Source organism: Paroedura picta, chromosome 11 (genome assembly GCF_049243985.1).
Source record: "Paroedura picta isolate Pp20150507F chromosome 11, Ppicta_v3.0, whole genome shotgun sequence".
NCBI classification, from domain to species: domain Eukaryota; kingdom Metazoa; phylum Chordata; class Lepidosauria; order Squamata; family Gekkonidae; genus Paroedura; species Paroedura picta.
The window spans coordinates 33,061,347-33,074,774 of NC_135379.1; the positions used below are offsets into that span (position 1 = coordinate 33,061,347).

At 43.4% G+C, this 13,428-nt stretch overlaps 1 protein-coding gene across 2 annotated transcripts in view; it reads left to right on the plus strand.

The window, feature by feature from the left end:
• KCNH8 (potassium voltage-gated channel subfamily H member 8) overlaps positions 1 to 13,428 on the plus strand; it is a 204,710-nt gene that overhangs the window by 95,138 nt on the left and 96,144 nt on the right. The gene's annotated exons all lie outside the window — the stretch shown is intronic.

The window sequence follows — 13,428 nt, forward strand, 5'->3', positions numbered from 1 at the left end:
TCCATCCTTCCGAGGTCGGTAAAATGAGTACCCAGCTTGCTGGGGGGTAAACGGTCATGACTGGGGAAGGCACTGGCAAACCACCCCATATTGAGTCTGCCAAGAAAACGCTGGAGGGCGTCACCCCAAGGGTCAGACATGACTCGGTGCTTGCACAGGGGATACCTTTACCTTTACCTTTACCTGAATGACATTCAGTCTCTGAGTTTCCTTATACTGTCAGTTATCTTGAAATGACAACCCTTTGCTGATAAAAGTTAAACAGTTGCAATCTGCAATGACGTGGGCCGATTCCACACAGTGGTGGCTGGGCTGGGCTGCTGACGGTGCATAGCTGCATGCTCCACAGCTGTCTGTGTCTGCCCACATCTCAGTGCTGGATCTACTCCAGCACAAGGTCCCCCACTGAAATGTGTTCCCCTGGGGGATGCAGCCACAGTAGAGAGGTTCCGCCATGTGGGGGGTGGCAGGGTTTTTTATTTTGCAGGGAAGTGGGATTGCATGGGAACTCGATCCCACCTTCCGGCAAAAATAATTTTTTAAGCCTGGTCCGCCCCATGGTGCTGGGACGCACTGCAAAGTGGCCTGGAACATTTTTGCACCCTATTGGCCTCTGTAGGGTGGGGAGGAGAATAGGTTTGTAAGGCCCACCTCCTTTTTGTCTAGACAGATCTCCCGTTGGACAGGCCCCATTGGCCCCTGCAGCAGGCAAAGTGAAAGTGGATTCTACCATGTTCTCTTAGCCTGGGCGAAATGGGGCCTGATCCACAGCAGGCCCTGGAGGTGACCAGAATGGCAGTGATGTCATGGACATGGGAATTAGTCCATACTGACACTGCCCTGTCCTTTTCTGCCTGTGCAGAATCCGCCCTAGATACATGTCATGGACTATTAGAGTCTTAGTTCATTGTGTAAACTGAGAGGAATCTTTGAATGCTGTTTTTAATTTGTTGTTGTTGTTGGGCACTCATTTTCATACTGGAACAATATTGTTTAGAGTGGTACCCCAAAATTGAACAGGTTACTGAATAGGGTAATTTGAAATTAGATATATAGAACTGCCCCTCTCAGCCCTGCTGTTTCAGGGCGATATACATCAGATCAAATCAACATATCTAAAACAACTCTATAAATTCTATAAAAATTTCTACAAATTGGCTACCCATACATTTCTATATTACCTACATTGTTCCCCCAATTAGTTGCCAGAACTAGATAAATGTGAAAAATTTAAGCAGGGAACTCAGCATCCTTCCAGATTCAATTATCCATTACAAAGCCTTTATTTATAATTATATCTATGATTAGATTTCTATAACCAACACTCCCGGGGTTGCCGGCTCAAGGCGGTTCACAGCATATTATTAAAAATTTCATAATTTCATAAATAACCTTTAAAAACAATAAAAATCACAGTTAAAAACAGTAAAAAGATCAGTCATCAATCATAAGCTGCTGCTGAGGTCAGCCAGCATTAAAACTTGCCTCTTCCAATCCCTTCAGGGGGTGAATTTCCAGGGGAGGGCCTATTCCATGGTGTTTCTTAGTGACTTGGCTAATAGGAAGTATGCAGTGAGATTCTATGAAGTAAAATGTCCCAGGTAAGAACACAAAATTTTCTTTGACAACTGGCTTATTCATAAAACACAAAAAACTCAGAGCTGAAGTCAATGAAAAATAATGACCATATATAGGGAGGTATTCCATTGTGTGCTGCTGTTAGAGATCTGGCTGGCTAGGCGAATATCCACTACCTCCCTCACCACTCCATGTGCGTCCTTCCCGAAGCTGTGCGCTCGATGGAAGAGGATAACCATCTCAGATAGAAGGAGTGTACCATTCTGTAGTCAAGGGTATATGATAGCTGTGCTCCCCTGCTGGAACCTCCAAACAAGTTCAAGTTATTGATCCATTTCACAAGGCAAAAATAGCTCACTTGAAATCAGATCCATTGTCTGCTCTCTTGGCGGAAAGCACAGTAGGGAAACTAAGAAGCAAAGCTTCTGATAAATCCAAACAGAAGATCTTCAACACAGGACTGGGATATATTTGTGAGACAGTTACAACACAGATATAGTGTCAGTACCTGTTTCATTAGACTTCCCTGTTTTAGAAGGTAGGATTGGTCAAAGATGGGCTTGCTAAGGAATTTAGGGGTTTGTCCAGGTCCAAATATAAAATTGCCTCTGAAATTGAACAGAAGTTGGCTCATTCAGGCCTTAACTGTCCATGCTGGATTTTGGAGGATCTGAAACTTTCACCTTTGTATCTTTTCCCCCTGTCTGTATTAATAATGTGCATGTATGCATTTATAACATACTGTATGAAAGTCCCATGATCAACCTACAATTATGTCCACATTTCTTTTACCAAAGCACAGAGATGTATGTGTGCATCATTAAAGTAGAGAACAATCTTGATGCAAGAATCTCGATGCAATCATACATACAAACATCTTGCTTTTTTGTAGTCCTTTATCAAAATGCACTTTCAATAATGAAAATAGTTAGAAAAGATGTAAGTGAATGAAAGGAATTTAACATTTGGGTGTACAGTGAGCAAGCTACTGTACAGAAAGAGCAAGCTACCAGTTTTGTTGGAAAGAGGTGGAAATCTGGACCCTGTTTTGGCTGGGCTCCAGAAAATGACACTGAGACAGCTAGACATTAAAAGTTGCTTATGTATCAGTCTTGTCATCTGCCCTTCTTTTGGTGTTCCAACCTGTGGGATCTGACAGGTCTTCTCTAGCACCAGCGACTTTACAGGGCAGGTCTGGTAAGGAGAAGTAGAACTTCTACTGCATGTGGTATTAGGGGAGATCCTATCAGCAATCACGTCACGCCCACAGACTCAGCTGCCTCACTTTGGCCCTTCTGCAAAGTAGTGATTCATGCTTTTAAGATGTGAGATTTCTTTGAAAAGCTGTGAACAAATAACTTTTTTATTACACAGATAGCTTTTGCTCTTGAATTATGGATAAGCATACATCCAAATAAAGTCTTTATCATTTCCCAGGGAACAGGGTTTCACTGCAGGGTAGAAACATTTTCTCAGATAAGAAAGGTCACTTCGTAAACAGGGAAACATACACAGGTGCTGTGTGTCAAGAGACAAATTCTGTTCTGTTTCAGCAGTACGGATGCAGAGAAAATTCACAAGGAATACTTCATATTCATAATGCAAAAACAGAGGACAGAATTTTACCATACTATACAAAGATTTATGTGACAAAATGCTGCAGTGTGGATGAAAAGCTTTCTCTTCTACAGTCTTTCTCTTGTTAATTGATGAGATATCTTTGCTAATTACAGGGCTGTCGTCAAAGTTGTATCTATAGTGCTCTGCAACCCTCAATCCCAATTTTGTTCCCCATTCTTAGAATAAAAAGGGCCAGCAACAGGATTTTAGACCATTATGTGGAAACATCCCACATGGCTGGTGAGTCTGGACACCAGGGCCTGCCCACTGCACTGTCTCCATTGCTGCCTCCACCACCTGTCTCCGCTGTCTCCGCTCTCCTAAGGGTGGGGACAGGCAGCGGCACAGGAAACAGTCTCAGATCTAGGGCTTGCCAGCTGCCACTGCCACTGCCACTTCTTTTTTGAGGCTGTCCGTGCTCCCCTGAAAACAACCTTGGAAGACAGGCAGTGACAGTGTGGCAAACCGGGCTCAATTCTGAAGCTTGCTAGCCACCACAGCTGCTGCCACTTGTTCATCGAGGTTGCCCATGCTCTCCTGAGGGCAGGGGTGGCCTCAGAGGATGAACAGCGGCAGTGGCTGGTGAGCCCCAGAGCTGAGCCCTGTTTCCTGCTGCCTTTTGTTCTTTGAGGTTGCCCATGCTCTCCTGAGGGTGGAGGCGGCCTTGGAGGATAAGTGGAGGCAGTGGCTGGCAAGGCCCAGAGCTGAGCTCTGTTCACTGCTGCTGCTTCTCCTTGTAGGCCGCCCCTGCTCTCCTGAGGTCATGAGCAGCCTTGGAGGACAGGCAGCGACAGCACGGCAAATAGGGCTCTACTTTGGGCCTTGCCAGCTGTTGCCTCACCAACTTGTTCTTTGAGGCCACCCATGCTCTGTCCTGTCCTGTCCATAGTCACATCCATTTCAGTAAATGTTTCCACATCAGTAATTCAGTAACATACTGCCCTTTATTTATTTGACATTGGGGTTTATTGAGTGTCAATTGTCTGAGAGTTTGGAATGTTCGATGGGAAGGAAGGATGGAGGAAAGAGAGAAAGGGAATTTACTTGGGATAAGTGCTATGATTTCACGACTACAGAAATTGGACTCAGGCACAAAATTCAGTCACTTGATAATAGCGTTCATTCATTCATTAATTCAATCGTTCATTCGAAAGCTTCTCCTTTGAAGGCAGTGACAATAGACTTTAATTGAATGGGTAATACTGAAACATTAGAAGCCTGCAGGCAAGACAGTTGGGATTTCCAGTCTTTGGGACTTCAGTGGTTTTCATGGCTGTTTACCTATTTCTGTAACTAGACAAAACAGAATAAGTAACCTTTCAGAATATGGAACTCCTTGGAATACATTTTAATGTTAATTTTAGCAGAAAGCATCTAGAAGCAAGAAAAGGCGATCATGCTAGGAAAAGTTGAAGGCAGCAGGAAAAGTGAAAGACCCTAAAGAAGATGGATCAAGGAAGCCAGGGCCCTCCATTTGCAGGAGTTGAGCAAGGTTGTTAACAACAGAACGGGTTGGAGGACAGAAGCTACTTGACAGCACTTAACATGCACCTTATTTGGAGTTATTAAGTAACAAATAGGACCAAGGGTTAGATACTGGCTAAAATTTCCACATGTGCAATGGAGACAATAATTGCCACCTCCCATGACAGGCTTCCAACTGCACAGGAGCAGCATTTTTGCAGAGTCAGGGAAGGCATGTTTCCACAAAAGGAAATGTTTTCTTCGGCAGACATTTTAGGCAGCATTCAAACCCAGGAAAGTCAAGAAACAGTAGCTAATAGAGAACTATAAGTTGCTGAGGGCAATAAAGTCCCATGTATCACTGGTGGAATTCCAGCCTGATTCTTTTGAGACACTATAGAGGTGTTTTCAAGTTCCTTTCCACAATCATGGGAGCATAGAGAACTTTCTGTTGAGACAGGGAAGGATTTTAAAGCAATTTTTTAGTTAAGCTGCATGCGCTTGCCTTCCTTAGTGCCCTGAGAGAATAGTGAAAGAACAAATTCATAAAGTGTTGAGCGGTGAATGGGTTTTCCATACTCTTAGGTCCTAATTCATTAATGATTACTTGCATTATTCATGTGATGTGAAGTGAGAACAGGCTTTAATTGGCTAAATTGCTTAAAAGCTTGTGTGGCCTTTTACGTCTTCATGCCTGTACTGTAAAGCAGATGAAAGAGGGATAGCCCAGGCTAGCTTGATATCCTCAGATCTCAGAAGCTAAGCAGGATTGACTGTGGATAGTATTTAGATAGAATACCAGGGTCATGACAAGGAGGCAGACAATAGCCAATCACCTCTGAACTTCTTTTGCCATGAAAACCCTATGGGGTTGCCATAATCTATCTGTGACTTGGGAGCGAAAAACAACAATATTGGAGATCTAATTCCATCCACCTTACATTTAGTTACTCTGGTGAGAGAGAACCTTTCAGTCACAACATTCAATAGCTGGATTCTAGGCATTTATGGCTGCAAAATTAAGCTCACTGTGACCATTTCCATACTAGGAATATTGTTCAGATTTGCATTTTAAAGGGGCAAGGTTTTTAATCTGTTTCCACACTGAAATTTGCCTTTTCAGGCACAGACCCAAATTGCCCCTCACTTGTCCCACAGCAAAGGAATCCCCAGAAATCTAATTTTCCCTTTTTGAAGCAGGGTCCCCTGGGGTGGTCTATTTTAGGGTTGTTCAGTGCAGAAATGCATGCATTTGTTTTTTCATGGTGCTTGCCATTTTTAGTATTTGGGCATGCCCCTTTCCTTATTGCTGTCTCCTTTCATCCCTGATGTGATCCGACAGCTGCATCAGGCCCGACACTGCATGGGGCAGCTGTCAGATCGCATGGGAAGGAAAGGTGCCGAGGTCCCCTTGCTTCCCCTCCCCAATCCAAGCCACAGCCACCTCGTGCAGTGCAGGCTCAGATTGGGAAGGGGAAGCAAGGAGGCCTCTGTACCTGTCCTCCCCAATATGATCTAATAGCTGCCCCCTAGGAGGTACATGGATTTCTCACACACCCCTTCCTGCTACGGTCTTTCAGAAGGCTGCTATCTTCTCTAATCCTCCAGGGACATAAAAAGGAGTATTGCTTGTTACAACACTACTGTGTTGTAATGTGATAACCTTGAGTAGTTTAAGGATTTGTGGAGCCCATAGCACTAAAGTTAATTTAAGGATCTGTGGGTCCCTAGCAGAGTACAATTGCAGCAAGAGCAGCCAGACTGGGGTGGAAGGTCCCCCAGAGTGGAAAGCGGTGTCACTCCCACTGTCTTTGAAAAAGGAAAGGTGAAGGAGGAGAGAGGCTTTGGGGGGAAGTGAAAGAACATGAAATGAAGGGGCACCATTTTTTAAAAGGTGCAAGTAGGCATCATTTTGTAAAAAAAAAAAAAAAAAAACCTTTTGCAATGGGGAGGCTACCTCTTTCCAACCCTAATGTGGAAAACATATGGTGAATTACAGCCTGGGAAAAAGGGAGGAAAACCCAAATGCAGAAAGCAGAGTGCCAACTCGCATAATCCAATCTAAGTCCAAAGCGAGGCTAAAATGAGGTATGTCTTCTAATGCAGAAACAGATTGTGAAGCAAGTAGTATGAAATGAATAGGGCTTGCTTCTAAGTAAATTGGGTTAACTGCATTTAATAATGTAAATGCAGTCCTTGTACTGATACTTGAAACCTTAGATAACTACCACAATTATGTTTTAAGTGCTCATCCCTGCCTCAAAGTCTCATGTAGTGATTAGATGTATTAGTTCGAAAACAGACATTTAAAAAAAACTGTAGCGTTGCTTTAAAAGAATATGCAATTTTCTTATATCTGATGGTAACTAACGCTGGATTATTTCATTTCTCACTGTGCACTCCTGTATATACATTGTTTGGAGGGGGTGTGACTTTAGCCCTCCATACATGTGCATGGGATGTCACCGAAATAATTGAGAGGGAGAGGGAGAGGCAGGCCTTCTGTGTTGCTTCATTAATGGGTTTCTTTGGCATTTAAGCTTTCGTATCAATCATGTAGGCATCAAGTCTTTCAATTTTCCTTTTTGTGCCAATGTCGAGATATACTTGTTATCTAGTGTTAATTTCCGGCTCTGCTAATTGGGTTTCTCTTCCCCTTATCTGTATATTTGGCATTGATTTTAATTAGACTCGACTGATGGACAGCTTCGTTTGAGACTCCCCAAATTCCTTTTCTCCTTTCTTGCTGAATGCAGAAGCATTTCCCGAAAAAAACTGCTTAAAAGGCTCTTGCAGCACCTTTTAAAGCAAAGTGAAATGGTTTTATTGAAAGAATATGAGGTTTTATAATCAATTCCTTTCTTGACAAGATGCTCAAGGGGAACTGTGAGTCAAAAAAAAAATCAGCTCATGGAATGTTTATAGACAGTCCTCAGAAGAAAACAGACACACATTCTAGGGTGCTGCAAGGGGCTCAGAACCCAGTATATATTTCTTGGGTAATTATTTTCTGTGCAGAGCATCTGTGATGAAGCCAATTCTACCACCCCCATGCTAAAGACACATGCTATCTTTAAAAAGCAATCTCTGTCTTTTGAGAAGTTTGTGAATTCTGCTTTATATTAATTGACTTCCACGTAATATATTTCTGGTAAGTCCTTGGGGGAGGAGCGTGTCTAATGGATTAAGTGCCACTCAGCCCTTAACACCCACTCGAAGCGGTTGTCCCAGCCCTAAGTGCCTCCTCCTCCAACTGGCTTGCCTGTCTGTACAGCAGCCAGCCAATCACCTTCTGTCCCCCACCCCTGACCACCCCTCCTCCTTCCACTTCCCTCCAAGGCTCAGAGGCTGCAGATCCTTGCTGCGTGATAGCTGCCCCTGCTAGTACGTTCCCTTCCTGGAGGCCTCCAGACAGCAGCCTTTCCAAGTCATGGTGGGAGGGAGAGACCATCCACAGAGTTCTTCCTTCCCACCCCCACCCCATAATCTAGCACCTATTGTATTCCTGAGTGCAAAGGGCTTGGCCCCTAGTCTACTAAACGGGCTTGGCCCCTAGTCCACTGCTACGGGACTCCATGGTGAGGCCTGGAGTTTTCATGGAATTATGTCTCTAGACTGCGGAGATCATTCACCTGGGGGAAAAAAACCCAGCAGCTGTAGATTTCCATCCTCAAACTTCTCCCTCCCTAGGCTCTACCCACAAATATCCATAGATCTTCTGACCTAGAGTGGCAATCCTAGACCCCATCCTTACTGGCCTGTTTGATTATTAGTTTTGGAGCTGCCACTACTTCCTTTTCCTCTGTTAGACAACAAAATGTCTCTTGCTGAGGGTGTGTCATGCACAGGATTAAAACTGTTGGAATATGCAAGATCTCTAGTGCCTTTCTCTCTTCTTTCCTTGTTCCCAGCTCAGCAAAGTAGCAGTTAGGGTGCTGCAGCAAAACAAAACAACCTTTCCTTCTCTTGATTTCTCTCCCTTTTTTCCACACGTTTCTCATTCGTTTCTGCCTCCTTTCACCTCCCCCCCCCCCATGTCTCCTTTATTTTCACTTCTTGGTCTCATTCCTACCCTGCTTGGTGACTGAGTATATATAAGAGTAGTAGTAGAAGAAGAGTTAGTTCTTATATGCCGCCTTCCTCTACCTGAAGGAGTCTCAAAGTTGCTTATTACCACCTTTTTTCTCTCCCTACAACAGACACCCCGTAAGGTAGGTGAGGCTGAGAGAGCCCTGATATTACTGATCAATCAGAACAGCTTTATCAGTGGTGTGGTGAGCTGAAGGTCACCCAGCTGGCTGCATGTGGGGGGAGGAGCAAGGAATCAAACCCGGTTCGCCAGATTAGAAGTCCGCACTCCTAATCACTACACCAAGCTGGCTCTCTAGTGCAGTAGTAAACATTTGTGAATATTATGGACAGAAGACACTGGGTTTGCTGGGCCCTATGTATTGCATTGATTCTGTTGGGCTTCCAACCTTACTCTCTTGCTTGAACTGTGGTTGGTATTACTCCTGTTGAGCTGGGATTGCCATAATGGCACTGCATTCTGCTAGATATCCTGTGATTGCACTGGTATTGCTGGGTACTAGTTTGAGAGCCAGTTTGGTGTAGTGGTTAGGAGAGCAGACTTCTATTCTGGCGAGCCGGGTTCAATTCTGCACTCCCTCACATGCAGCCAGCTGGGTGACCTTGGGCTAGCCACAGCGCTGGTAAAGCTGTTCAGACTGAGAAGTGATATCAGGGCTCTCTCAGCCTCACCTACCTCACAGGGTGTGTGTTGTGGGGAGAGGAAAGGGAAGGTGACAGCCACTCTGAGACTCCTATGAGTAGAGAAAAGCAGCATATATGAACCAACTCTTCTTATTCTTCTACTCTGTACATTGCTCTGATTCTACTGAGCTTGCAAAATGCCTCAACTTTTGGTTTCTCCTGCAGAGAGGGAAAGGGGTTTTTTTAATTAAAAGGAAAAAGATCTTGAGACTATTGTGGATAACTCAGTGAAAATACCAACCCAGTGTGCTGCAGCAGTGAAAAAGGCAATCTCTGCGTTAGGGTTTATAAATAAAACAGACAGTATTGTAATGTCCATGTACAGATCTTTGGTGAAACTTAATTTGGAATACTATGTACAGTTCTCATCACTGTATCTCAAAAAAGATACTGCAGAACTGGAAAAAGTACAAAGGAGGACAACCAAGATGATTTAGGGCTTTGGCGTACTTTCCCTCTGAGGAAAGGCTGAAGAGTCTGAGACTTTTCCGTTCAGAAAAGAGACAACTAAGGGTGGAAATTATAGAGGTTTATAAAATTATGCCTGGGATGGAGACAGTTAACAAAGAGAACCTTTTCTCCCTCTCCCAAAATGCTAACACTCAATGGCATCCAGAGAAACTGATAGCCAATTGGTTCAAGACAAACAAAAAGAAATACTACTTTACACACAGAGTGATTAAAATATGGAATTTGCTAGTAGAAGATGTAGGGATAAATAGATTCATGGAGGATGAATCTATGGTAACTGAGGGGAAGTCCACATTCAAAGGCACTCCCTGAATCCCGGGGCCAGGGATAAATAAAATTTATTTATTTGTTTGTTTGTTTGTTTGTTTGTTTAAATAAATAAATAAATAAATAAATAAATAAATAAATAAATAAATAGTTGGCTGTCCAGTGGAACTGGCTGGACAATGTGTGGGACAGGATGCTGGACTCGATGGACCACTGGTCTGATACAGCAGGGCTCTTCTTATATTCTGTTCCAGGCACCAAATGGGCTAGGTATACTATTGATGATGCCTTAACTACACCACTGCTGTAGTTTTATGGGCACTGCTGTAGTTTGTACAGGTTTATGACCTTGATGTGAGTCTGTTATGGAGTTTTTAGCGCAGGCACTTGCTTTAAGTTAGAGAGCTGTCCTTGTACCATTCTTGCTCTATCTCCATCTACTTCCCATAGATTATATATCTTTTCTATGTTTTGCAATACTTTATGTTGACCTGAACATTCTATTGAATTCTGCTACAGTTTATTTTTACATCTACCTAGAAGGACTCCAGTCTGTATAGATATCATGACGCTATGGCAACTGCATTGAATGAAATGCAACACAAATGGTATCTGAATTGGAATTTCTGTTTGATGTTGTAAAGATAATTACCACAACCAGGAATCTAATAATGAAAATCCCAAAATGCTGCTATGTTTTGGTCCTATTAGATTGCTTTTCAACAAATAAAAGGTTATGGTTACAAGGGAAGTACATTACATTTCTAAAATGTACAGAAATTAAAGGATTTTTAAGTAATTGCTGCAAGCGAAGTAACTAGATAATAAATACATAAACATGGCCCATTATAGTACCTTAATGATGCTGAGGTATGGACAGGGACTGTCCACACAAGACAAGGGATAAGTGGAGAGTTGCCATAAATTGTATCCTCAGTGAAAAGAGAAAGGATCATCATCAAATAATTCGAGAGCTTCTGTTACTGGAGAACCCTTTTATTTGTATTGACCAATTGAGAGGGGCTTTTTGCACGCCTTCAAAATAGCACAATGGTTGCCAATTGAAAACGCTACTGATTTGCTGTTTTGCACAACGTCGTTGACAATCTGCCACACACCTGAAACCAATCTGCAAAAAGCGCTTCCTTGTAGCGCTTTCAGGGAAATCCCCAAAAGTGGATTCACCCTCCGGAAAGCGATACACTCCTGCAACCAATCTGCAACACTAGCGAAAAAGACCTGTGCGTTAACATTGTTGCAGTTTCTACAAAGTCCCTCCCCCTGGCTCTCTTCTCTGATCTTCCGGCAAAGCGATCGCCATTTTTTTTTCTCCAAGCGAGCGGGGATAACGCACCAGCGAGCCTCTTTCAGTTTAGAGGCTTCCCTGGCTTCAGTCCCTCCCCTTCAGTCACTAAGCACACACATTTTACACATTCATTCAGCCGAAAATCGGGCCCGTGAGAGGGGGGGGAGGGGGATTTTTTTTTTTCACTCGGAGGGAGCGTGGCAACGATCAAACGACAGCTCAAACACACCAGGCAGCTGGATGGGTCTCTCCATTGCAACGAATTAACACAGATTCGTTGCAATGGGTCTGTTTTTTTTTTAAAAAAAACCTTTCTTAAAGGGAAAGGGGCTGTTTGGGAGCATGCTAACGGCTGCCCATTGGCTGCTTGACGGCCAGGGGCGGGACGAGCTCGGCAATAGCGCTTCCTTTCTAGCGATTTCTGCCGAGACCGGAAGCCTGTGGGAAACGCTACAAAACGCAACTGGATTCCACTACAAAGGCAGGTATGCATAACGACGAATTCCACTATTTTAAATGGCGATTTTTCATTCAGTGACCAATTTGCTACAAAGATCCCGGTGCGTAAAGCCCCAGAGAGTTATATACCCACTTTCAACCTTGAATGGGGTTCCAGAATGTCTTACACCATCATTCTGTTCTCCATTCTATAATGATTACACAAACTGTGTGAGGGAGCCAAGGCTGTGAGGTATGTTAGGGGGGGTATCTGGGGGGGGGGGTATCTAATTTCCCCGGTCCTTGTCATACTCAGCCTCAACCAAACTCCTGGTGGAAGAGCTCCATCTTATAGGCCCTGCACAATTGATAGAGTTCCCAACAGGACCAGCAGCTGTTCCGGGAATTCATTCCACAAGGCAGGGGACAGGACTGAAAAGGCCCTGGCCCTGGTTGAGGCCAAGCACACTTCCTGGGGCCCCGGGACCATCAGCAGATTCATACCCGCAGAATGAAACACCATGTGGGGGACATAAGAAGGTAAGCGGTCTGATAGATAAGTATGAAACTCTTAAAACACTATACCACACTGTCTTACTTTGAATGATTCATGATCCTCATTAAGCTTTGAAAAATGCCAAATGCAGCACACATGACCTTAGTTCAAATTCAGGCTGTGCAGGAATGGTTTTAAATCTTGTAGTAAACTAGATATTAAAGAGTTAACTGAAGCCTGATAAGGAGTGGAAGGAAACTCCACTCCTCAATTTATTCTTTTTCCTTGCTTTCATTTTCCTATGTTAGTTGGAACTAGGTTGCAAATAAAGAAGTTGTGTTCTGCAGCTCCTGCAAGTACCTAGATTTATTGATTGCAAAAAAATCTCTTTGCATCATTGTATTTGTGTTTGTCAAATTGCTCATCTGGTTCTGGAGAGGAAAGTTAAGTTTATGTTTAACATTCTCTCTCTCTCTCTCTCTCTCTCTAACTAAATAACAACAGCATTTGAAAGTACTTGTGAATACTGATGTATTCAAATGGGTGGCCGTGTTGGTCTGAAGTAGCATGATAAAATCAGAGTCCAGTGGCACCTTAAGATCAACAAAAATTTATTCAAGGAATAATAATATATATATTCCCACTGTCCTGATGGTCAGTTCATGGTCTGAGGAAGAGTGCTTGCACGCGAAAGCTCACGCCTTGAATAAATCTTGGTTGATCTTAAAGGTGCTACTGGACTCTTCCTGATGTAGTTAGGGATTATGAATGCATAAACAAATGTTGGTATGCATTGGGCAAATGGCTGCTGCACATGCGGATGTTCCTTGTGATCCAGAACTGCATAAGTGGAGCCCTTTCCAAAAAGTAGCATTCACCCAGAGTGGATATAGCAGTACTTAATAAATCAGCCCACTTATTGCATTTTGAAGAGGGTTTCATATGTATAGCTTTTCCCTTTCCCTCTGAGATAATATTAAAACCAAAGCCAAAAGACTAAACTGGTTTCAAATGC